The sequence below is a fragment of the Microchirus variegatus genome, assembly GCF_963457635.1.
Source record: "Microchirus variegatus genome assembly, chromosome: 21".
Classification (NCBI taxonomy): domain Eukaryota; kingdom Metazoa; phylum Chordata; class Actinopteri; order Pleuronectiformes; family Soleidae; genus Microchirus; species Microchirus variegatus.
In genome coordinates this window covers 3,108,559-3,135,690 of record NC_139822.1, presented here as the reverse complement: position 1 = coordinate 3,135,690, position 27,132 = coordinate 3,108,559, and positions in this window count along the sequence as shown.

Sequence of the window (27,132 nt, the reverse complement as noted above, 5' to 3'; positions counted from 1 at the left end):
GTTACTTCATGAATGAAGTGAAAAGACAGAGGACACAGACGAATGGTGATTATATGTGTCTTTTTTCACTTGATAAAACACCAGGTGATAGTCAGCAGGGACGTTTCAAGGTGTAACCCCCGTCTCATGTAGCTAGTAAATATTGACTGAGATATATTTAGAGTGATGTAGTATAACGGGGCGGGGCCTGAGTTTGTCTGAAGATGGCACTATATACCCGTGATAACTGTGACTGTGACTTGGCGGTGCCTCCAATAACTTTTAAGAAGTAAATGCAAAATGTGGTACTTCCCCTTTCGAAAAATTAAAAGTTCACTTTAAATTATTTCATCACTTATGCATCTGAAACAAGATGTATAATTACAAAGCACGCATTGGCAATGTGCAATGTGCAGTTTCACTGTTGGTCTATAAGTATGCAGTATAAACATTCCCATACTCCGCACTGGCAGGTTTGACACAAAAATGACATCTGATAAACCCACAGAGAAAACATTTAATCAAAATGTAAACAAAGAAAACGTTGTAGGCCCAGTTGAAGCTTGTGAACGTAGAGGGCTCAGAACAGGTCCGGGGTCCAGAACTTATGAGAAAATGTAATGAATGTGTGCGGGTCTCTCTGCACTCTGGCTCAGCAGACTTAGTCAACATGTTCATGGCTAGGGAGAAAATTGTCACAGAGCTAGTACACCCTGTGATGATACCGATCTCCACCTTGTGCTAACTGGATGTTAATGCTACTGAAGAGACCCTGAGTTTGCTGTAATAATCAGTGATGAGGTCTATACACCTGCTGGGTACATGACATTTCATCAAAGTGAGCTGAACCAGCTTGTGTGGAATGGAACCAAATGCCAGGTCGAGCCACAGCACCGCCAGGTTGCCCTTGTTTTCTCTGGCCTCACGAATGAGCTGTGTCACGACACCGATATGCTCCAGACAGCCTGACATTCCAGAGATGCCTCCTTTCTGGACCGATGTATCGATGTAGGTGTTCTTTTTCAGGTAGGTACACAGCCGTTTGGAAACAGCGCTGAAGAAAACCTTTGCCTCAACACACAGCAGGGAGATGATGCGGAACTGGTCTAGCTGGGTGGAGTTTTCGTCCTTCAGGATCCAAACCCCTTCAGACACCCTCCAATGGTCAGGGATCTTCCCCCATCTCCACAAGACTCGCAGGATTTTGCACAGACGCAGCAGGAGTTTGGGACAGTTCTTATACACTTTGTATGAAGTGCCACTCAGTCCTGGAGCAGAGCTTGCCCTTGCTGTGCGGACGAGCTGCGTGACTCCTGTTAGCTGCAGCTCCGTCTGCACATCTGCAGTTCTGGTTTAGGGGGTTCTATGAGGCTGTTACACTCCCAACTTCTGCTCTCTTGCGGATCGCTGCTTCAGATGTTGGTCTATGTCTCCGACAGCCTCTCCAGCGACGTAGAGGGGTCTCCATAACCTACGTAGAGCACTTTACACAGAAGTATACATTGGGCTTTAATGTTTTCACACTCAGCTATAGTTATTTCAACACTGTAGGAAGTTTGAAATGAACACTGGCCAACACTTGTGAAGTGTCAATAGTACTCTACAGTAGTGTCAGTGTATATTTTTACACTTAAGTCTTATGAATTATCAATCTTTCTTCAGTGAAGGAAATGTATTTTAATATATTAAACATAATATGGGAGGGTTTTAGCATATGAGCCATTTCTAAAACTAATGGATTAATGTGGACCTAGACAGGAAGTTCCAATTAACGCAATTTTAGTGTGTATCTGTGTCATTACCTCATTTACGAAGCCCTGAAGTTTCGAAAAATACAGTTCAGCCATAGCTTAGAACGCTGTGTTTTATTGTAATTTCGGGCTCCGCGAGATCTCCCCTTTGGTTACGTAAACAGCAGTTCTCCTGAACAGCAGATCCTCCTGCTGCGGGCACTAGTCCGGGCACATCCGGTTGCGTACATTGAACCACAGAAGAAGAATAACGTCCGTTGTGGAGGTGTTTCATGAGCGACAGTGTCTTCTGACTCTGGGTCTGACTCCGGGTCAAAGTCATAAAAGGGACTGCGGCGGGGAGTCGTGACGAAACTATTTTCAAACATTGTTAAAAAAATGTTTTGATAATGAGTAGCAGTGCATCCACCATTCCAGAGGGGGGAGTCGCGCTTCTGAGAGCTTGTGTGCTGAATATGTCACTTCCGGGTACTGGCCAATCACAACACACTCTGCTTCTGTTGATTTGCAAATATGGGCCCTTTAACAATATTTATTCTGTCAGTGATCTATTCAATATAATTAAAATTATGATCATCAATGCAACAGCCTTTAAAAGCAGGAAAAGTCATCACAGATATAGTTTGTGTCACTACAGGACGTGTGACAATGCATCTAGATTTCACATATTATGACGTAGAGGTAACTCTGTTTTAACTCCTACTTACCATGTTTTTTTTTTTTTTTTTTTTTTTTTGAGTGTGAAAATAAACAGGCTGCTTTCATCAAAAAACACCGACGTAACCTCCTCATGCTCCACCCCACCTCCTCCCTCTAACGGTGAATAAGATTGTCACTCTCACTCTTGATGAGCTAGGGAATAAATATGCATAAAGGAGGCTTGATGGTGGAGAATGAGGAGGCGTGGAGGGGGGGGGGGGGCAATCAAGGATAGTCGTGGTCCACAACTGGACTATAAATCTCTGTCTGTTTCAATCGCCGTTGTGGCCGAAACGGTGTAAAATCCGAGCAGGGATGTCATCAATTTCTGTTAGCTCCTCTGTCCCTTTCTGTGCCGGTCGGCGGGCAGCCGTGATGGATTGATTTTGTCACTTGTGCTCAGTTCACAGTATGTTAACATGGAAGGGCAGAGTTGGGTTATGGAGAGAGGGTTATTAGGGTCTTGGCTATGGACTGGACTTCGCTCTCCCTCTCCCTCTTCTCATAAAGGTCTCTCACTCTGTCTCCCTTCTCTGTCAGTCTGCCTTTCAGTCAGTCAATATACCGGCTCTCTCATTCATCACACACATTGCCTTCCACATCTGCATCCACTTTATCTCTGTATACCTGTATACCTCCACCATTCCCATCTGCCTATCTTCACCAACTGTTTCTACACATTCCACCAAAACATGTCACCCTGCCTCTCCATCTGCAGGTGTCCTGTCTTGTGATGCACCAATACCACGTATTTGTACAAGTACTAAGATTACTTCAGTTTGGCCCACACCGAGTACTGATTATTTATCATACATTTCAGCAACCAAATTATTTTGAAAACAAATGTTATATATTAGAATGGGAAGAGTGAGGTCTGTTCCTTTATTTTTGGTGTAAAACATTTGCGTTTGACATGAAAAGATGAATGTAGATGAGATGGAACGATATATAATAATAAAAAAAAAAAACATTTGAGATGCAAAATGAATTATTAACAAAAACAGAGAGAAATGACGGCTCCACTAGTCTACATGCTGATATGTCCCTGGGCTAGACATTTGACCCCACATTGCTCGTGGGTTTGAAGTGTAAAACAGCTTTGAGTGGTCATCAAGACTAGAAAAGTACAGAACATTTACATAAATGTTATGCATTTAATAATGTGACAAATATAATGCTAATGTGATATTATGATTAAAGTAATGTTCCTTATAACTGAATAGTAAGTGGTGGGCCGCTTGAATTTGAATAGGGGGGCCAGGTGGCGAGTTTGACAAATTTCAATTCAGGTGTCAGAAAATGATTTTGAAGTTTGAAAAATCATTTCTTACATCATTGGGTGGCCAGGGAAGTTATGTTTTTTTGTAACAAATAAGATTAGAGGCCTGAGCTATACAGCTCATTTCAGTTAACAAAATGATGACATCATTAATAAGTTTACTTAAGCGCATCTATGCGCGACACTGTTTCTCCCTGAACACCTGAAATATGTACAGGCTGTCAGCTTTAATTCCATTTTTTCATCCCTAGACACTTTACCTGCTTGTTTTTATGGGTATTTCAAAAATAAATAAATACATAAAAATCACACTTTTATTGCCTTATTGGAATTAGCATTGTCTTTGCAATGTATGTTTTGCCTCTGTCAAACACTTTGAATGGGGGCAACAGTGGCAGAGTGGTAGCTAGAGTGGTAGTCTTAGACGTAGATACGATGTATGAAAGTGTGTGAATGGGTGAATGGCAAAACTAGTGCAGAGCTATATATGCTATGAGCTATACATAATATGTATGTAATATTGTACTTTTATATACATACTCATATAATATAACATGCAGATACCTCAGGTCATTAGGGACAGGTCAACTTGCCTTGAACACCTGAAATGTGTACAGGCAGTCAGCTTTATTTCCATTTTTTTAACCCTAGATACTTAACCTGCTCGTATTTACGGTTTTTAATGCAATGTTGGAATTGGAATTGTCTCAGCAATGTATTTGCTGCCTCTGTTAAGCACTTTGAATTGCCTTACCAAAATACCCAGTATGACTCCATCTAACGAAACCATATGGCAGTGGTTAGAAACTGGCAAATCATCTGCTTACCTTCACAATTTCATGCAGAACTCAGAGCCTTCATTCTGAAAAAAACTGATTCAAATAGATTTTTTTGGTAGAATTTAATTTGAAATCACTGCTGTCGTAATGAATAGCAAGGCTCAGAGTGTATGGGTGAATTCCAATTCCTTGCTTAACCCTCAATCTTAACCCTCAATCTCAAAAATGCGCTCTCCCTCTAGTGCAAGTGCTGTCCCGATTCTCAGAAAAAATAAGTTGAGGGACGAGTTTAAGGGCTGTATCGCCCTCAATATTGAGATTTTCCGAGACCACCCTTGGGAGCAAGGGCTACCCAGAATGCATTGCGTGTTTTCACATAAGAAGGATGGCGTCGAAAGCAGCGTAGCGAGTGCGATACAAAGTATTTTCTTTTTTAATAGAGATATAAAAATGATGAAAACCATTGTATTATCTTAGTTTAGGCCTATATTATGGATTACTGACGTCATTGTTGCGTAACATTTATTTTTATTTTACGATCTTTTGTCAATAGCCGGCCGGTGCGCACACGCGATCGTTCGATATCGTTTACCCTTCAATAAGCCGTGGTGTGTGGTAACTGTTAGCTGACTATGTCCGTGGTTGTGGTATTTGTATGAGTATCATCTTATAACTAACTGACAACCTAATAACTTGACTGAAATAAAATAATAAATAAATAATCGTGACGTAAATGTGTTCTTCTTCTTCTTTTTTGGAGTTGACAGACTGGACGCAGCTTTCACGTTATTCTGCCCCCCATAGTCTGAAGATGTATCTGCATTTAAGGGGTGTCCCATTTCTAAGTGACAAAATAACCCTCAACACTTGGTTTTGAGGGCCAGTTAAGAAAAGGGGGGGTTAAGATTGAGGGTTAAGATAGGAATTGGAATTGGCCCTAAATGTCTATAAAATAAGTAATGTTAATGAAAAGGTAGCAATTCTCAAAGATGAAATGATGCACAACAATGTTTTTGTCTCTGAATGAAGAAGATTGCAACATTTGGCAAACCATTGGCAAATTTGAGTTACTTTTTTAAACGGATCGATTCACTAATTTGACTGTTTTGCTACAAGATTGGACAATTTAGATTAGAAGACAAAAAGTTCATGCCAAACTTGACCGTTGCTATTTGGATTTATGCAATTTCTTTAGTTTCACACACCTTTATCTATCCACATTAACTTTGTTAAAAAAATTATTATTATTATTATTATTATTGGGTAGAGATGGTTATGATTGAATCAAAGATCATTGTCATGTTTGATATTAGTGTGCACAAAGACAGAGATGTGAAGCTCACTGATCAACAGCAGCTGAGAGCAGTGACTCTGACTCCAGAGTCAGAGAATGGAAACCACAGCTAGTGTCACAATGAGGTTTGATACCATCATGGCTGAACAGAGACACTTAAACCTGGGCTCACTGACCTTATCTGTCAGCTCACACTGCTGCAGTCACAGACACTGCAGAGAATGATTGTCCTCCTGTCTGGGCACAGTTCTAGCATGTTACTCTCTTTATGTTCTATTGTCAAAATCAATTCAAATTAAGAGGAGGGAATCGTAATTTAAGCGGGTTGTTTTCATATATATATATATATATATATATGTATATAAAATGTAAATTGAGAACACATGTTTAATATAGATGTGTTTCAGTGTTATTACTATACTATTTATTCATTTGTTTATATATTTTGAGGTGTTTATTTTTGTAATATTGGGAACTAAGCCTTGCATTCCCATGTGATGGGCTCAGCCCAAGATCACTTTCTCTCAAGTGCCATAATTACTCCGATGCTCAAGGACACAATAAAATGTTATAATGTCAACAGGTGACCTTTGTTAGTTGCTCATGGGTAAGTCCATCACAGCTGAAATATTAGGTGAACAAAAACAAAACAATGAGAACAATGCAGCACCAAAGTATCTGTGCTTTGATATCGTGCACAGACCAAGTTCAACATTGCCGGGGGAATCTTCACTAAAGGAACTCTATGAGTTAATGAAAGTCGGAACTGCAAAAGGTGATTTAAGGTTTTAGACAAATCGAATTAGATGTAGTTTTAGTGGTAGGCTTGCATCTAGCATATGGTGTTCATGTAGAAAACACCCCACTTCAGAGTCGATATATTAGATAAAAAGTGCATTAAATAGTTTGCCATTATTACTTAAGAGCTGATGAATTGTAAACCACAGGCAAGACTGTGCACCCTCACAGCCACACAGGATTGTTCCTCTCACCTCACTGGGAGCTGCATGTCGCTCTATCATTGCCATGGTGTAATCAGCCGTTTTTATACTTGCTTATAACTCTTGCATTTCCCAAAAATGTGGTTAAATGAGGATTGCGTATTACTACATACATAGTATATGTACTGTATGTTGTGTTATACAGAGTATAAATAATGTAGTCTACTATTTTTTCAAAAAAGGGTTTATCAAAATGTGTTTCATGTAAAGCACTGTTACATCAAAGCCCAGTGTTGAACCTCTCCATTGTTTTGTATCGGTTGTGACTGAATTAATGTCATGCCGTGGTGTTCCAACATATTGCCACATTACTTCTGGTTACAAACTGCATCATGGGTGTGGGTTGCTGGAAATGTCAGTATTAGGGTTGGGGCATTGTAAGTCAAGGCAGATGCCAGAGCGGCAGCAGTAGTATATTTCACTGATACAGATCTCATGCCTTCTGACAGTAATGGTACTTATGGTAATGTCCTCTGTGAACCAGACATGGCCCCCGTGTGCTAGCAGACACAGCGTACAGCTCCCCGACACTGCTCTGATTTACAGCTTCACAAGATAAAAGCCTGAGCTGCTTGATATTGTGATTTTAAATTTCAAATTCTACATTTTCAATGAAATTTGAGCTTTTTACCACATTCTGTATTTTAATATATTCATTGTTTGTTGATTGATATTCAGATTGTGTGTGGTTTAATACTAATGTTCTTTGGTGTGGTCCCAAACAGTGAGTGTCTGTCAGAAACGCAGCTGATAAAAGCTATATTTCCCGTTTATATAGCTGCTTTTATGTCGATTAACCTAACACACTAAACAATTATTTCATTGTTATTGATTATTGTGTTATTGTGTCAGATTCTCTGTATCATACTTAAGCACAAAGTTGTCATCTGGTTTGTCTCACTGCAGGTTTAACAGTGAAACTCACAACATCATATGAAGGAGACATTTTTAATTCGACTTTCTTTGGAGTACCTCCCTCACTCTCTCACCCCCACACCATCAATCTCTTCTCATCAACTGAGCACAGACAGATGCCTCCCCTCCCCTCCTCTCTCTGCCTTTCTCCCCTCTCTGTTTTTGAATATGTGTTTTCTGTTTATTATTAGCTGACTCGGTGCTTCATCATCCCGTGGAAAATTCATATCTGCTGAACATAAGGGGGAGAAACAGTGGAGAATCAATCTTTTGTGCTTGGGCAGATAAACACCAGACACAATCAGAGGAAGAGGAGACAAACGGAGGGAGAAGGAGAGCAGAGGAGAAGAGGGCCTCATCCCCTCATCCCGGTCATGATGGATTGCAGGAGTTAAGTGTAGGGACGGTATTATGTAAATTAAGGAGGCATCCTAGCATGGCCTTGATGATTATGGGGAGATGTGAATGATGTTTTTTGGGTCCTCAGGCTTTCCCAGGATCCTCCCTGCTGCCACCCCTGTGTCTCCACGATTACACACAATTAAAAAAGAAAGAAGTTGAGAAAGAAAAAATATATAATTTGTTATTTATCAGGGTGAAGTTTGCATCTCTCGTCTCTCTCCTGATCGTCCTCATCTTCATCCACACCCTTTCTTCCTCTATGAGAAGACGCTTCCTGAGGTGCACTGAAAAGTGAAAGATCTGCAAATTGATAAAATATGACATGACATGAGATGCTTTTCCGATGAAGAATACAGTGTACAAAGGATATCATCTGTGTATCATTCATTCATTTGTTTTTCACAATACAACCAAAAATAAAAATGAAATGAAAAAAATGTGTGTTTTATAAATATGTGTTTACAAAATCAAAATGTCTTATTTTGTGCTGAAATAAAAAATGGAAAAAAACTAATAATTAGTGTTTCACGTTTAATCCAATGTGATAAATGCAAGTTACATGACCTGGAAGTGACCTGTGACCAGACCATGGATGTATTAGAACTGGATAGAGCACCGGCAATGAATAATACACTTTTTTTAGGCTTGGGCCTTGCTTTACAGAGGCCCACCATCTTGTTCCACTAAGGTCTCATCCACATGAAAATGTAAGAAAAAACACAACATCATTTCAGGGAAAAACTTCCCCACGAAACCTCCAAAAGACTCTTAACCCTGTAGTACATATGCCAGGCCCGTATGTGGTGCTGTAACACTGTTACACAAAAACTGGAGAAGTTGCACGCACTGTGCACCAAGATTGTATTTAACTAAACAAAGATAAAACCTATTCTTTCAACACACTTTATTTAGTCAGTCTGAGTCAGTCAGACTTTCCTCTCACGTCTCCAGCTCAATATCCTGCTGCGTGTCTTTGAACTGGCTGCCCGTGCATTTTAGAGTTGATTTTGAAATGATTGTATTTGTTTTTAAATCTTTAAATGGTCTTGCCACGCCTTACCTCTCTGTGCTGCAGAGAAGTCCTACTCTCCTGGCCGGTCTCTGAGGTCAGCTGATGAGCTGCTCCTACAGTTACCAAAATCTAAACGGCTGCTCAGAGGGGATAGAGATTTTTCTGTTGCTGCACCGAGATCGTGGAACAATCTTCCACAGCATTTTAGGCAACGCCCCTTCACTGTCCACTTTTAAAAAGCATCTTAAAACCCATTTTATTCTTTGGCTTTCGACCCAGTATGAGACGTTGGTTTGTATGTGTTTTATATTTGTGACTTGTTTATTTGTGTTGTTTTATACTTTCTACAGTATTTTATTGTTATAAGGTTCGCTCTTAGGTCTATTAGGTCACACGTTTTTATATTTTATTTGTTTAATTTTTCTCTGATGTATAGCAATTTGTTTCAGCTGTTTTTAAAGTGCTTTATAAATAAAGCTGGATTGGATTGAAAATAAGTATTATTTGTACATAATAATATTACATTGTACATAATCACAGAAACAGAGACCAGCTGACGAAAGCCAGTTGGACTAAGGAAATAAAATAGAAGTTATCATAAAGCATGTTAACATTTTACAAACCTTTTCCGGTCACTGTAGTGAGGGAATTTCACGAAAGCAATATTGTAGTGTTAATATGTTCAGAAAAAAAGTTACACACTGCAGCTTTGAAGAAAAGTTACTGCTATTGTACTCCGCACTACTCTTGTTGAGGAGGGAAACACATCTGTCATGAAACATGTGGATGTGCTCACATGCTGTGACTCGCAAAATAATGAAGTTCATAACTTTTGGATGAAGGCAGAGACCGAACAGTGCTAGTTGAGCAAGTGAGAGTGAAAGTTGAGCAGTGAGAACCAACAAGGTATCACAATAGAGGCTTCCACAACAGCCATACAAGCTGCGATGGCCACAGGAATATGCAAATCTTCACACATGCATGGATTTAGTCTCCAGGCTTCTGTCTTCTCCCCTCATATGTTACCTGTTCTTGGTGTATGTTTTATGAACCATCTTGGGAGGAATATACAGGAGGGATTTTTGCAATTTTTTTATTTTATTTTTTGTCGGTCTATCACCCTCAAAGTTTCCTTACGATAACGAAAAACCATTAGCTGCTGTCAAACAGCCAAGAAGAGAGATTATTTTTTTTATTGAAATAAGATTAAAAAGATAAGTTTGACTGAGGGTTCCACCCTGATAAAATATTTCAGCTCATAAGTGTGGTGTGGGCACAGGGATTAGAAGAGGAAAGGAGAGAGAAAGAGAGGGTGGTGGGGGGAGGGACTAACACAGAGGAGAGAGAGAGACAGGGAGAGGGGGAAAATTCATAATGTATAATAAAACAAAAGGTGTCATGGGAAATAACAGTGATATTAAAATTAGAGTTAAGGTGGGATCTATATGAAAAAATGCAGATTTGAAAATGTAAATGATGATGAGGGAGAGGAGGAGGACAGATGTGGAAATGTGATTGTGGTGTGGAAGTAAAAGAGAAGTGTTCAGGGCCTCGGTGCAAACATTCCACTCTCTGCGAGAGGCTTCAAGCAAGAACAATGGTCAATGTCATTTGAAAAAAAAAAAAAAATAATACTAATAATTTTGTATGGAAATCAACACACGTTTGTGAATAAATGCACCTTTTAATTCAATTCAATTAAATTTATTCAAATTCAAGTATACAAGTATTACAATTTTAGCGTTTCAGTGCTCCAAAAATGCTTTTTCTGCATGCATAAGAAACACACAAGATTCACTGAGACTCATTTCTGGGACAGCTCAGGTTGAATGGTTTGGAGAAAAAACTAAGAGAGTCAAAGTTGAGATGGTTTGGTCACATTCAGAGGAGCGATAGTGATTATACTGGACAAAGGATGTTGAAGATGGAGCTGCCGGGCAGGAGGAAGAGGAAGACCACAGAGAAGGTTCATGGTTTTGAAGGAGGACATGAGGACAGTTTGTGTAACAGAAGGAGAGAGAGGAGAGGACAAGATCGAGGTCGATGCTCCACTGTCACCAAAAGAAGATCTATTTTTGTGTGGATAGCCCCTAAGTTTCTTCAGCAGCCCAAATGAACCAACAACAATTAATTACAAGTTTAATTTCTGCACTCGACTGTGCTGGGTATCAGTGTTATTCTGCATAATTGTCCAATTCAGAACCATAAACGGTATATTTTCTTATCTGCTAAAAGACTAGACTGGAAGTTCCAAATAACGCTGTTTTTTTGGTGTGTATCTGCTCCATTACCTTGTTTATGAAGCCTTAAAGTTTCAAAACAAACAGTTCAGCCACTGCTGAGAACTATGGGTTTTATTGTATTCTCTTGGGATCACTTCTCCAGAACAGCAGATCCTCCTGCTCCGGGCACTAGTCCAGGCACATCCAGTCGCATACATTGAACCGCTGAAGAAGAAGAGCGTCCATTGTGGAGGTGCTTCACTTGTAACAGTGTCTTCGGACTCTGGGTCAGGCTCCTGGTCAAAGGCGTAAAAGGCTGGGACTGCGGCAGGGAGACGTCACGAAGCCATTTTTAAACATTGTTAAAACAATGTTTTGATAATGAGTAGCGGTGCATCCACCATTCCAGTGAGGTTGGTTTGCACCAACTAGTAGGTTTTTGACCATAAAAACAAGTTAATGTATATGAGAGGCCGAGAAATAATTCAGTCTTGCGCTCACATGTTACATCATAGTCTCAGTACTATAGTTGCGTACATTTACTACCATACTCTCTCACAAACAGTACTATAGTCGTGTACATTTACTATCATACTCTCTCACAAACAGTACTATAGTCACTTTCATTTACTATCATACTCTCTCACAAACAATACTAAAGTCATGTACATTTACTATCATACTCTCTCACAAACAGTATTATAGTCATGTCAAGTCTTTCACGCTATTATGGATGCAACAACATGATAGTGAATGTATGAGATAATGATATGCAGTGTATGCGAGTATACTACTATGTGTGAGAGAGTTTGATTGAAATGGAAGTCAACTTGAATTTCCAGTTTCTAATTGGCTTATCAGTATTTCTCTGCAGCCGGATCTCAAGGACAATGTCCCGCCTCCTCTGGACCAAGGTTGATGAGGTATGATAGTAAGTGTACGTGACTATGATACTGTTTGTGACAGAGTATGATAGTAAATGTATGTGACTATAGTACTGTTTGTGAGAGAGTATGATAGTAAATGTACGTGACTATAGTACTGTTTGTGAGAGAGTATAATAGTAAGTGTGCGCGACTGTACTAGTGTTTGTGAGAGACTATGATGTAACGTGAGCACAAGACTGAATTATTTCTCAAACGGCCTCTCATAAATGTATGTAAGTAGACCTCAATAACTCATGTATGTGCAATAGGACCACTCTACGGGAGCTTTAACTATTTTAGTTTTGCCTGGATTATGATTGATGGGCTAACAGCTTAAGGACTTACAGTACATACATACTGTAGTGTATCAACGTTTCTGACCTTGGCTATTGATTGACATGCAGCATTTTGCACTCTGCATGATGTCTATGTGAATATGTCATCATTTACACATGACACTGACCAGACCTCAGGCTTGCTACTGTTTGATGAACCCCCCAGCTTAGCTTGAGTACAAGAGATCCCCTTTAGTGAAAGTAAAAGGAAGAGGCCCCCATTGATATGAGCCTCCCTGAGGGACTCTCCTGCTTCTAAAGAATGATAGAAGTTCAAGTTCCAGCCACTAGCCCCTGAAAGCTGACCTGGTCTGCCACATGTCCTCTGTCACCAGTCAGCCAAGGACAAGAGCAGGCAGGCAGGCTCTTTGGTCGAAGCATGCTGACATTGGAGGTGACACACAGGATATAGGTTAGAATTACATTTCATGTGTAAGCCTTCAAATTGCAACAAAATGCACATTGCCTACATGTGTTTCTCTCGCTTTCATTAGTATAGTGATAATGAATGAATGAATGAATGAATTAATTAATCAATGAATGAATGAATGCATAAATACATACAGAAATTAAAACTTGAAATGCCATATTATGCTACATAATATGGCATTTTAAAAGGCATAGCTTAGGTTGAGTGTGGTTGAGATGCGGAGACATTTGTGATCACCTGAAAAATGGCTGCCAGCGAGAACACAAGGTAAAAAAAAAACCCAAAACAAAAGGCTCATCTTTTGACAAACTGAATTAATTTAGTTTGTCAATGTTGTTCAACATTTCACAGCCTTTTCTGTCTGGAAATTGAAGTTTACATCACTTTATGTAACACTCACTCATAAAACAAGTTATTTTCATTGCACACAGGAATTTTCTTTTAAATGTTGATATTTACTGTATGCTATATAGGTTCTCCAGCACACGAGGAAACTTCACCATAGTACCTTTACGTCTATTGGAACTTTAGTTGAGCCAAAGAAAATTTGAATACAATTTAGAAATGTGGCAGCAGTATGCCAGCAGAGTGTTCTGATAAGCAAAAAACAGCTAATATCTTTCTGGACTGTAGTGTGGAAGACAGTTGTTTACAAACTTCTAATACCTAAAGGAAAATAAAGCCAAAATACAGTATTATATTCTTATATCACAGGTGCAGATTTTGTTCGGTGATCCTTTTGTCGAATGATATTGGATTTTACTATGGCCAATGCTGATTTTTAAAGATCACACCAATCAACAGTCAATAACTGATGCCAAAATCTTTGGCCCATATATTTAACCAACTTCCTTTTTCTTCCTGATCTGATAAAACATTACTTTTTAATGGTAACAAATGAATGGTCTGTCCCGTCCATCTACCATCTACATTTCATGTCTGCAAGTACACGAAACAGGTCATCAAAAACAAAACTAAACCTTTGGGTGAAAAATGTTAAGTTTTAGTGACTTAAAATTTACCACATTCTGAGAACAAATATGTGTCATTCGTAATAATTGGCTGAGTAATAAATAATATTTGGCCATTGCCAATTATTTTCAAATTGGCCCAACCAATTGATTTGGTCAAAACCTGAACAATGCTTTCAAAAAACCTGAAGAATACCTTGTCAAATGCTTTTGTGCTTCACATACAGACATTCTGCTTTTTCAGTTAATTTTACAACGCCATGCAAAATATTTGTCCAATATTATTTGTCGCAGCTCCTTTACTGCCCTTCATATGCTTAACAAACCCTGTTGACCTCAATTTCGGCAAAGGTAGCAAGTAAAGCGGATTGTCAACCAGCTCTGCCATGCCACTTAGCTGACAGTGATGCTTCCGCTATTAGATGCGAGCAGTAACCAGTCTGGGCTCTTTATTGCACAGGGACTTTACACAAGTGCTCTTAACTGCGCTCTTTCTTCTAGATAAAAAAAGGGAATGTGTTTTTTGCCCATTAGTGCTGGCATTAAGAGTTATCTTTTGCTTTAACGGCAATAACTATCCACTCCCACACCACCCATTATTACTGTTCTTATTCTGAGTCAAACTTTAAAGGACACAGGAACGTTTGATAGGCGCTGCACTTATATTTGTTTGGCTGCTCCTTGGGAAGGAAAATGGAGAATGTGTTAAGAAAAAGACAGAGGATTATTCTATCTGTTAAGACTTGGAAAGGTAATGCAGAGGGGAGGAAGGTGTATTTTGTGGGCAGACAATTGACAATCCAACATGGGTGGATGGTGTATGGGGCGATTTGGGCGACACACAACCAACTTTTTTTTCTGAACCAATTCTAAAGATCCTTGGTCAAGTCACGTCTTGCGATAAGTTGGAGTAGTTTCACCTGGAGATGTGAGAGCATGACTTCGGTTGGTAATGTTGGAAAAGTAAGGACGGATTAGGTTGTGTATGTAAATGATGGAATGTGACGTGAAACGTCACAAATATTTACTGCACCTTCATCCACGGGATAATTGTCAAAGGGACATGCCATGGTAGTGAAAGTAGTTGCGACCTATTATAACGTCTAATGTAGACGGCAAAACAGACGGCAGAACTATACTACGCCAAAACTCGCCTGCTGACTGAATGAATGAGGAAATCAAATACCGTGAGTGGCTGAAAGAGGGCGGAGACAGACAGAAACTCAAGATTTGTTGAGAAAAACCTGGTCCCTACCAGGTTAGGTTCATAGAGCATGTTACCATGGTAACTGACCGAGAGCTTAAGTTACCTCTCTCTGTGAAACAGGCCAGAGTTACCCCTCTTTCTCTGGTTTGACTTACCTCCCTTTGTGAAACGGAAAACTTAGAGTTTCCCTCATTTCAGGGTTAACAGACTCAGAGCTTTCACTAAACCTGCTTTGTGAAACGGACCCCAGGACTTCACGCAAATCAGACAAAATAAACTGTTTTGTGTAAGATAGTATTGTTCTAAGATGCATTTAGCAACACATCTAAAGGTCCAATTCTGCACTTTCCTTTAATCTTAATAATTTGACTGCACTATCTTGTCAGATGTTTGTATGTATCTGGTAAAGGTTGTGAAAGCGCTTGATCCTGTTGATCCTTGGTCAGTTAATAAATACTTAACTTAATATGCTGCCCCTTTCTTTATGTGGTGGCTGGACACATCTTGTGTGCTGTTTTGTTATTTTACATCATACAACATTAGATTCATGTAAATAATTTTTGTTTATGAAGTTGCCATCTAGTGGACACAAGAAGGACTCTGTTCATCATCCAACAACAAATTGAGAAAAAAATCCACCCCCCCCTGAAATTTTCTTCAGGAGCCGCTACTGCAGTCCAACATAACTGTAGCATTCAGAAGTGAAGCACTGCTCCTTGTAGCACGAAAAAAGGACTGTGGCTGTAAAGTATAGCATTGAGAAAATTGGGATTATTGAGTTTGATATGCAATTTCATTTGACCAAGCCACAGACAATGTCAAGTCAGGGTGTGGTGTACCAACGATAGATGCCCTAACGATCCGTAAATCCTCCCAGGACCTCAAAAAAAAAAAAAAAAAAAAAAAAACACTTGAAAGAATAAGTGACCCTTCTCCTTTTACCCTCTCTCCATTGTGTGCAGATATTGCTGAATGGGCAAATAGCTGTGGTAAAGAGCGGCTAGGATGGCACAGGGGATGGCCTCACCTGTAATGGCATATCTTAGCCTCTCTTTATCGATCAGCTCTGCCCCTGAAAACTTGTCTGGGCTCCGGGCCGTGGGCGGAGGGTAGGGTGTGTGTGGGGGGGTGGTTGTGGATCTCGTTGCCACGGTGCCCTTGGTGAAGACCGGTGTCTAGTGACAAGCTATGGAGTGGTGTAAGTGGAAGAGTGGAGAGGAATTGCTCTGATGGAAGCCTAGTACACATAGGAAATCGTCAGAGGAGCCACAAACGTGCTGGCATCATCTGTGTTTGATAGTAAATGATGTGTGCTCTTGCTTTCAGCTTGCTTAGATAAATTTGGATTATATTAAGGGACTGTACAGTTTTTTTCAGAAGTGTGGTTTTATGAGGCACTGAAATTGTAACATACAGTATACTAAGACATGATGATCCTTTTGCAGCAGCAGTTTTGCCCAAGCATTTAAGTAGTGCTCCTGAAAAGATTATTTTATTTATATTAGCTAGTAAACAAATAGAGAGAAATACAGTTTGAGCTTCAATAAAACAATGCAGACTAAGAACGGAAGTTCCAATAAACGCTGTTTTTTTAGTGTGTATCTTCGCCATTACCCCGTTTATGCAGCCCTGAAGGTTCTAGACAAACAGTTCAGCCACTGCTGAGAACGCTGTGTTGTATTGTAATCTCGGGCTCAGCGAGATTTCTGAAAAAAGCCGGCCCGGGTACGTAAACAGCGGTTCTCCTGAACAGCGGATCCTCCTGCTCCGGGCACTAGTCCAGGCACATCCGGTTGCGTACATTGAACCGCAGAAGAAGAATAACGTCCGTTGTGGAGGTGTTTCACGAGCGACAGTGTCTTCTGACTCTGGGTCTGACTCCGGGTCAAAGTCATAAAAGGGACTGTGACGAGGAGTGTTGACGTATGGAGGTAGATTTGTGTCTTTATTATTCAATCAAAAAAAAAGTTTGCTTCAATCAAAATATATATGTTCAATTAAAAAAACCTTTACTTCAAAAAAAAAAAAAAAAAAAACCTTTTCAATGTTTTCAACGTGTTTGAATGCAAAAAATATTTGAGACTCAAAAAATTGCATTTGAACAGTGTTTTGCTTTGATTGAAAATGATGTTTTCTTTGATTGAAAATGTTTTCTTTGATTGAAGGTTTTTTTGTTTGAAGCAACTTTTTTGATTGAAGCAATGTTTTTTTGTGTTTGGGCCATATAATGGGTAGGACATTTGTGTCTTTACAATTCAATCAAACAAGAAGTTGCTTCAAACAACAACAAAAACAATTAAATCAAAAACCTCACTTCAATCCAAAAAAAAAACACTTTTTCAATCATAGAAAAAAAAGTTTTTGAATGCAAAAAAATGTTGAGTGTCTCTCTATTGAAAATGTTTGTTTTTATTTGAACAACGTCTTTCTGACAAGCAAGTCATGGTCACCAGCAAGCCAGGGAGCAGTGGTGGAGTGGAGTGGAATTTTTTAAGCAGCATTGTGTTGTGATAACGACAGTGAGTGAAACAAGAAATGTGTGTGCTGTGTTGTTGTTATGTTGGAAAGCCTTGGCAAGAGTCTGTGACGCTGCATGATGTGGCTTTGTTATGTTCTCCCCATTCACAAGAGGGTTTCATTGTAACCAGAGAGGCTGTACATCACCACGTATTGGCCAATCACAAGACAGTTGGGAAGGCTCTTCGCTGGCTGGCCAATCACAGTCTGTCTTCTGGGTGTGAGATTTCAGTCTGAAACAGCGCAACTGATGAGGATAGATTTCTATTGGCAACTAGGAGGTTTTTGACCATAAAAACAAGTTCATGTATCTAAGTAGACCTCCACAACTAACATATATGTGCAACAGCGCCACTCTATGTGAGCTTTAACAAAGCAAAGCAACAACGAAGTGAATTCAATTGAATATAGAATATATAGAGGTTGGATGTTGAGAATCCCAGGAAATGGTCAATCTACAGTGGAAAAAGAGGGACCAAATGGTTTCGGTCTGTTCAGTTCAGATCAGTTTAGTGTGAATAATAACAACAACAAAAGAACCCGGAGTTTGACCCGATCCCATTGTAACTTAGTTCCAAACAAGAGGATTGGAGTAAAAATGAGAAATGTGAATGGGCATTGAACTTAGTGATTGGGGATCAACATTTTATTTTATTGTATTTATTAACAATTAGATTTTATCAGCTGCAGTTTTTGCACATTGGAGCTATCACTTTTTTATCCAAAAGGGATCAAAATATACAGCCAGGAACAGCAACAGGCGGTCTGAAGTAATTCACTTTTGGTCCAGCAGAGTGAGAACTGAATGCAGTTTGACCTTGGATCCATTTTGAATTCCCTCATAGCCCATCAGAAAAATAAAAAGACAAAAATAAGACAGATGGGCAGAGCAATGAGTGATCGACCTTGTGTGACTAATACTACAAATAATAATAAATAATGTCAGGTTTGTGTGTGTGTGTGACGGAAATATCTAAATATCTTCAGAAGAATTGTGTGTCATGTAATATTCTTTTGAACTTGATTTTTTGACAAAAAAAGAAGAAGAAGTGAAAGCCCTTACACACACACACACACACACACACACACACACACTGTCCCAGTGTCTGACTATTCCCTGGTGACCCCATCTAACCATTCCTCGCCTTTTTTTCTTCTCTTTTTTTTGACACATCAGATGCAGTAGAGTGCGGCATTGGTGGGAGGTGGTGGAGGCGAGCCAGTCGTCCTATCGGGCGCCACATTTCTCACTCGGTTAACACCTTCCAGGAGAAACAGGATGCCAGGCTTGGACGCACCAAACCCACCACCAATACTGCCACCATCCATGCTTCAGTCATAAACACACACATTTAATAATATATTTGTGATGCAATACACACATGTCCCACATTCATCTTCTTCCCTGTTCTCTGACCTTTAATTTTTTTTTTTGATGAAAAGCTAAGTTCGCTCGAAACTATCCACACTTAACAGATCAGCTCCAGTGTGTTTGAATGTCTTCAGTGTGCTTTTTTTCCCCTCGAGTCTGCATTTGTACATGTGCCATGTTTTTTTTTCTTTCTCTGTTCTTGGCAACAGCTTTCAGTTGATGAAAGATCATTCTATCCAACTGGTCAGTTAGACTGATTAGAAATATAGACACAAATTTTCAACCACCATATCTAGCAAAAGCTGGAGAAGGAGGTGCATTTTCTTCATATTTTATTGTCTAACCGGAAAGTAAACAACAAAGTAACATGGTAAACAACATGCTTGCTGGGTCATGATAGTTACTCCTGTGTGAGAATCATTGCTTCCAAGCATAATGTGCAGTGATTGGGGATCTGTAACTCAAAGTAGCCACCATCTACTTTGGTTTGGGAACCCCTCTCACTCTGCATAATAGTTGACCTGGCAGAGGTCAATTATGATCCGTAGACGCTATCACTATTTTTATCGCTATTTTGTGGGGTGCTAAGCTGCCTTGGCGAGGTCTGCGATCTCCGGGTGCTTTTCTAGTTGACTCTGCTTTCACAAAAGAAATAAGTGTTATGTATTACATTCACCAGGAACATCTAAGTACTGGGGTGTTTTCAAAACAAAGTTTTTTGTGAAGCACAATTTAGTTGTATGAAATTAAATCAAATGTGAACAACATCTGTGCAAAACTATGTCTACCCTTGTGATTTTGATGATTTATTGCATGGAACAGCATGTAAAACTGATCATTGGAAATAACAAACTGGTTGGATTAACCCGTTAAGCCTTGAACTTCAGACAGGTGTGTCCAATCATGAGAAAAGGTATTTAAGGTGCTTGCATGCAAGTTGAACTTCTCTTTGACACTCGCTCAATTTTGACTGTAAGGAATGTTATCAGGAAATGGAAGGCCACAGGAACAGTTGCAGTTAAACTCATGTCTGTCAGACCAGGACAAATACAGGAGCGCTATAGGCGGAGGATTTTGAGAATGGTTGCACACAATCCACAGATCACCTTCAACGACCTGCAAGAACTGGCTTCAGATGATGTATCTGTACATCGGATACATATTCTTATATTCTATTCTCCTTGTGCAAAGAGAATAGAATATTTGCACAAAGAATATCTGTACGGCCGGGTAATGAGAAGGAAGCCCTTTCTGTGCCCATGCCACACGTGTAATCACATGGCATATACAAAAGCTAATTTACACAAGCCAGATTCATTTTGAAAATAAAGTGCTTTGGACTGATGAGACAAAAATAAATGTTTCTGTCGGGGTGCCCACATTTATGCACCAGTCTAATTGTGTTATGATGCCTATTGCATATTTCCTGTTAATCCAATAAACGAAACGTCACTGCTGAAATACTTTGGTTTCCCTAAGGTGTGTCATATGAAAAGTAATTAAGTTGCTTCTTTGAAATCCCAGCTAATGATACAAACAAAAATCCCAAAAAAATAAGAGGGGTTCCTAAACTTTTTCATATGACTGTATGTCTTTGTTTTTAAGATTCCTTGAATATGAGAGCTGCTGGGCTATTGCTGCTTTGTTTGGACAATGCCACTGGGGTAAATTCAAAGAAAGGATTTGAAACACTGTGGTCACATAATAACACATTAGAATTTACTGGTGGAAGCAGCAGGGGATACTCAGGGAACAACTCCTGAATGGTATACTGTAAAATCACTTTTTGTCTTTGGTGTGTGAACAGTTTTCAAAGAAACTCAAACTTTTCAGCTCCTACTCTTTATCTTTCACTTTTATTGTGATGTTTGAGTGAGTTCTTATATTGTTGATTACCTATATGGTTGTACTACGGTAACTAGGCTTTGTAAGAGTCAGAGACTCTTAACTGTTTTGCATTTTTGTTGGCTTCTTTTGGGTTTTTCCGCTTAAGGGGTTGTCACATATAATTTTTTACACTGGATGGAAACAGGATGCAACCCTCCCATTTATCTAGGCTTGGGACCAGCATTGGCGTACATAAACGAATGAGCAAATAACCCAATCAATTGGTGGCAATAGATATTTGATTATTTGCTCAGGGGTACCCCAACCCTTGACTGTTGCGGATATTTGATTATTAGAGTTTTCTGGGGTCAGAGTTAAGTTGAAAAGCTTTATTGGATGCTGCTCAGATCTGAGGAGAACTGTGATAATGCCGAACAAAAAAAAAATTACACTAATATTTAGTGTGGAGTCCAGAAGAGTATCCCACTAAACTAAACTAAATTAAACTTAAAGGTGCCATATGTAAGAATGTGGCCAAAAACGGTTACTACATTCAAATTCAAAATACCAAGGTCTCTTAGGTTTTGTTTTCTGACGTAACTAGCCAGTCAGTAACTATGGCCAGTTGCTTTAGATTTATTACATAATGCACCTTTAATACAAAACACCAACAACAAACTTGTATGTCTTCTATGATTCATGTCCTCCAGACTAATGTAGACCCAGTGGACATTATTGAATGTACATAGAGAACCTAAGGGTGTTATAGATGCTGAACAAACATTATACTTAGCACACACAAAATGTAAATATACCCTCAAACCTGCTGACAATGGTGACATTATCATCTGTTGGAATGGTGAGGGGGCTAATGATTGCAAATAATGTAAAAATGGAAGTGGCATAAATATAAGTCACTGTGACAATTGAAGGTGATGATTTCATGATGATGAATGTGAAGAAGGAAAGGAAGACGACAATGATGATGATGAGGAGGAGGAGGATCACACCTTTAATGACGGTGATGATTTCTACCATCCTGGTTGTAATGGGTTGTTTCGTTTCTTTCCTCCTCCAGTTCGAGTCACAGCAATCACTCAGCCTTTGTTCTCTGCCGCATAAAACAATGAGCTCTGATTAGTTAGGAGAGACAATCACAATATACATACAGGAGACATCTTCTCACTGGCTCACACACACTATATCATGATTTTGTGGATGGAGGGACAAAATGGATTGCATTGAAGAGTTTCACTCTCACTCATCGAGTCTTGACACCTGTGCAGTGTTTGAATGCCACTCTTGTCTTTAAACTAAGGCAATCATGTTTTTGCAGAAATAAATGAAAGAGGAACATCAACAGCTGCTGCTGTACCAGTCTATCTCAGAGATGGTGGAAAACATCAAGCATGTACACATATGCTCCTCTGGTTTACCATTTCTGATTGTTCTGGCCCCCTGTTCTGCTGTGTTGACATGCTCTGTTCCACCTCTTTGGTTTTTTAGCCAAGACCCATAGTTTTGCCTCCAAACCAACCTGCTAATCTCTTGGAATAAATTACATTTTACTACCTTATGTTTATAGTTTGGGTCAAAATGAAATTGTAACAAAAAAATCTAATTTAATGCACAGTAAATAACAGTATTGGTACAACCAGTGTCATCCTCTGTAGACATAGCAACCAGTGATATTTAACAACATAACACAGTTGTTTGTACATGAAAATGTTTGAAGCTGAGAAAAGTTGACCTGCAACAAGACAACCAGTGGTAGTCTACACTCTTAGAAATAAAAGTGCTAAGTAGAACCATATAAGGTTCTTCGGCTTGTCCTCATAGGAGAACCCTTTTTGACTCCAGGTAGAACTTTATATACAGATTCCACCTGGAACCCTTTTGGAGGGTTATACCTAGAACTGTGGGGGCTCCACCAAGAACATACAGGGAGTCCCACCGACAACCCCTCATTAGAGGTTCTACAAAGACCCTGCACAGGGAGTTCCATTAAGAATACTTTCATATTCCAAGGGTTTCATCAAGAACCCACACAGGGAGTTCCACTAAGAACCCTTTCGTTGTTCAAGGGTTTTATCTAGAACCCACAGGGAGTTCCACTAAGGCAAGGCAAGGCAAGGCAAGTTTATTTGTATAGCACATTTCAACAACAAGGTAATCCAAAGTGCTTTACATACAACATTGAAAAGCATAGAAAAGAGACAGATATAAAATCTAAATAATAAAAAATAAACATGACGAGACTTGCGTGCGTTTTCGTTGACGAGACGAGAATGGACGGAAATGTTAGTGGGTGGTCTGTCAATTTAAAATGCATGACATTTCTGCTTATTGTGCGTGTCATTTAAAACCTAAAAAGTATCTGCTGCTGCATTCTAGACTAAGACTAAATCTAAGATGGTTGTCCAAAACAACACCGACAGGAAGCCAGTGTAAAGACTTCAGAACTGGAGTTATATGATCTACTTTTTTGGTCTTTGTGAGGACTGTAGCAGCAGCATTCTGAATTAACTGCAGCTGTCTGATGGACATTTTGGGGAGACCTGTAAGGACACTGTTACAGTAGTCCAGCCTGCTGAAGATGCATGGACAAGTTTTTCCAAATCCTTCTAAGACATAAATCCTTGATATATTCTTTAGGTGGTAGTAGGCTGACTTTGTCACTGTTTTAATGTGGCTGTTGAAATTCAGGTCTGAGTCCTTGACAACGCCTAAGTTTCTGGCTTGGTTTGTGGTTTTTAGCATGACCATTTGAAGCAGGGTACTAACATTTAATCGTTCCTCCTTGGCTCCAAAAACGATATTTTCAGTTTTTTCTTTGTTTAATTGGAGCAAATTCTGCTCCATCCAATCATTGATTTGCTCAATGCATCTACTCAGTGCTTTTATTGGGTGATAGTTTTCATTATCTGAACCAGTGGTAGCCTATAGATAGTTAAACAGAAGAGGCTTGTACTGCACCTGATGTTGAGACACTCACTGCTTGCCTAATTTTCTGAATTTTGTCGGTGAAGAAGGATGCTTGTCCGAGTCAGTAATGCTTGTCCAAAGTCTGAACAAGTGTCTTGAATCCTGGGTTGCTTACGGTACTGATGCTTACATGTCCTTGTGTTAATGTCGTTGTGGGATATGGGGCAACATTGTAAAGTGTGTCCTTAATAGAGGACCGTGTTGCGGTGGCGTTGGCTGACGAGCTTTATCGCTAATTGAATAAGTTGGTCGTGTTGCCTTGAGGAGCAAACGCGACAGCACGAGAAACTTTGCAAACAATTTCCTTTTGCTCAACGCCCTACAAATTGAAGCCAAATGTTTCCAGTTAACTGATATTGTCCTATATTTCTTCTCAATTAATGGCTGCCTTTCTGCCATGTTTTCAATCGCTCATTCCTCATATTTTTGATCCACACACGTCACACGCTTGCTGCAGCTGCACGTAACACTGGTGCATTCAAGGTATTTTTCTAGCATAGGAATTTACATACACGCCACGCCGTGCTGCGCATTAATCGTTTTTCTTCGATTATAATGTTTTTATGATCGTGAGAAGCCTAAATTGAAATCATGATTAAAACTCTATTAATCGTCCAGCCCTACAATCCGTCTTTTTATTTTCAATTAGTCAGGGTCGAATGAAACAGCTTTTAAATTAAAATTGCTGTACAGTACAACGTAAAGCGGGACAGGTGGTCATTCTAGGGGCCACTGACACAGGAGGGTTTGTTAGCCTGTCAACTTTGGTAAACTAGGGTTGTGCATTATTATTGTTTTTGGCAATGATGGCAAAGAAGAAGCATTCAATTCATCAAGCATCAAGCATTCAATTCATCATCATTCGTTCGTTCGTTTTTCAAAATAAAACCAGAAATAAAAGAAACGACTTGTTTTCTCAATATTTGTTTACAAAATCCAAATGAAAAAAATCGGAAAATAGTTTTTCCGATTTTGTGCTGAAATGAAAATTGAAAAAAAAAAAACAGATAACGAGTGTTTTCTGTTTAATCCAATTTGGATAAATGCAAATTACGTGACCTGGAAGTGACCTGTGACCGGAAAAGAGAAGAACCATAGACTACTACCTGTGATCGGGAAGGGGAGCATGAGGGAGCATGGATTGACCTGTACCAGGAAAAAAAGACAATAAAGTTGCAGATTTATGAGATTAAAAGTTCTGTCTGTTTAGTGTGTGTCACCTGCTCCCGTCTGCCTCACTCGCTCAATTAATCAGTTAAACACTGTTGATTTCTTCCCATAGAACTGACATTAAAACTACTTTGGTTTAGTACATTTCTGTCAGCTGGTGAAGGCAGAGGGGTGTATGGGGAAGCAGGTGGGGGGGGTCAGCCCCTCTGCAGAGGTGTGTGGGGGGTTTGCCATGCCCTCTAGGGTAATAAAATCAGCCCGTAGGGTAGCTCTTCCTGCTTTGTCTCCGACCTGATCCTCAGCTCTCACCTGTGGTTCCTAGAAGCTGTAGCATGTGCAGCGGCCACAAACCCGGCAACCGCTTTGGCAGGCGGGCTGAACCAGGCTGGATGAGTCAGAAACCTCCCGGTGAACTCCACTGCCTTGTGGACAACTTTGGGAGAAGAAAAGGCTACGGGAGTAAACCCAGACAGAACATCTGGAGTGGAGCCCCTAAGGCAGTTGGGCATCAACACAGACTCCCTCCTGGCAGCTCCTGCAGCCACTGATGCCAAATGTATCGCCTTGCGTTCCCTTACATGTAAGGCCAAGAGGGGGATCCTGACGACTGGGCATCCAAGGATCTCCATACACTTGCCCAGGCTCGCACCCTGGAGAGGTCACTCCAGTGCCAATGTGTCAGTGGCAGAGACAACACGGGAGGCAGCAGTTACAAGTTCTAAACCAGGACTGTCCCACTGGTCAGCCACTGCCTGCTTCAAGCTGGGCAGCCCCCAACCAGTAAGGTACTGACCCGCCACAGTCTGTCTGCTTCATTGGGTCATTGGAGTTTAGGGATAATCCCGACTAGCAATTTGGAATGTCAGAACAATGTGTCCCGGCCTTTCCAACGATCTACAGCAGATTGACGATTCCAGGAAAACAGCCATCATTAACCGTGAACTTAAGAGACTTGATATTGATATTGCTGCGATACAGGAAACAAGACTCCCATCAAGTGGCAGCCTCAGAGAACAGGAATATACGTTCTTCTGGCAAGGCAAGGAACCTGAAGAACCAAGACTGCATGGTGTCTGGTTTGCTGTGAAGAATTCTCTTCTGTCCTCGGTGGAACCACCTTCAAGGGGCACGGCCCGAATTCTTCCTCTCCTCGGGCCCTGTGAACATCCTGAGTGTGTACGCTCCTACACTTAGCTCTTCAGAGGAGGCCAAAGATGACAAAACCCAGACTGGTTTGAAGCAGGAATTGCCAAACTTGAGCCAGTAATCAAAGCTAAGAGAGTAGCCCCTATTAATTACAAGAAAAATCCTTCTGTAAAGACACTTACCGCACTGAGGAAGGCCAGAAACATTGCCCAGAGATCCGCCCGACACTGTGCCAATGACCACTGGCTGAACCTTTGTCACAGTATCCAAGCTTCCTCTGACTGCGGCACAGTGGCATGAAGATAGACTTTGGCTTTTGTTACAAAGACCACACCCCTGAAGTCTGCCGCTTGTGTTGTCATTGTAGACAGAGGCAAACAGATGAAGAGATGGGCAGAACACTATCAAGAGCTCTATTCAGTTGAAAACACAGTTACGGACTTAGCAGTTGAGAGCATGGATACCCTGTCTGTCATGGAAGAGCTTGACATTTCACCCTTTATAGAGGAGCTTAGAAAGGCAATCGACTCTCGCTAGTGGTAAAGCCCCAGGCAGCGATGGGATCCCGGAGGTTATCAAGGCAAGGCTGGCAAAGACAAAACCCTCCTCCATCACCTACACCAAAGAACCAGAACCAGCTCCTAAGTCCCTGAGCTAATTCTTAAATGGACTCAAGGAATCACCAGCCAGGCAGCAGTTGTCAAGGCAGATTTAAAAAATGGTCCTCCATGTCCTTGGAGTTGAGCAAATCTGGCATGGGGTCGGACTTTTCTGTGAAGTTTGGTGAGTTTTCAACCATGGGAAGTATGATCTTGGAAGAAGAAGAAGAAAGAAGAAGAATAGTGTCCTGGCAGCTTAGCTTAAAAGCTTGGGTTAAAATCCAAGTCATAGCTAATCTTTGCCTGGGTCAACA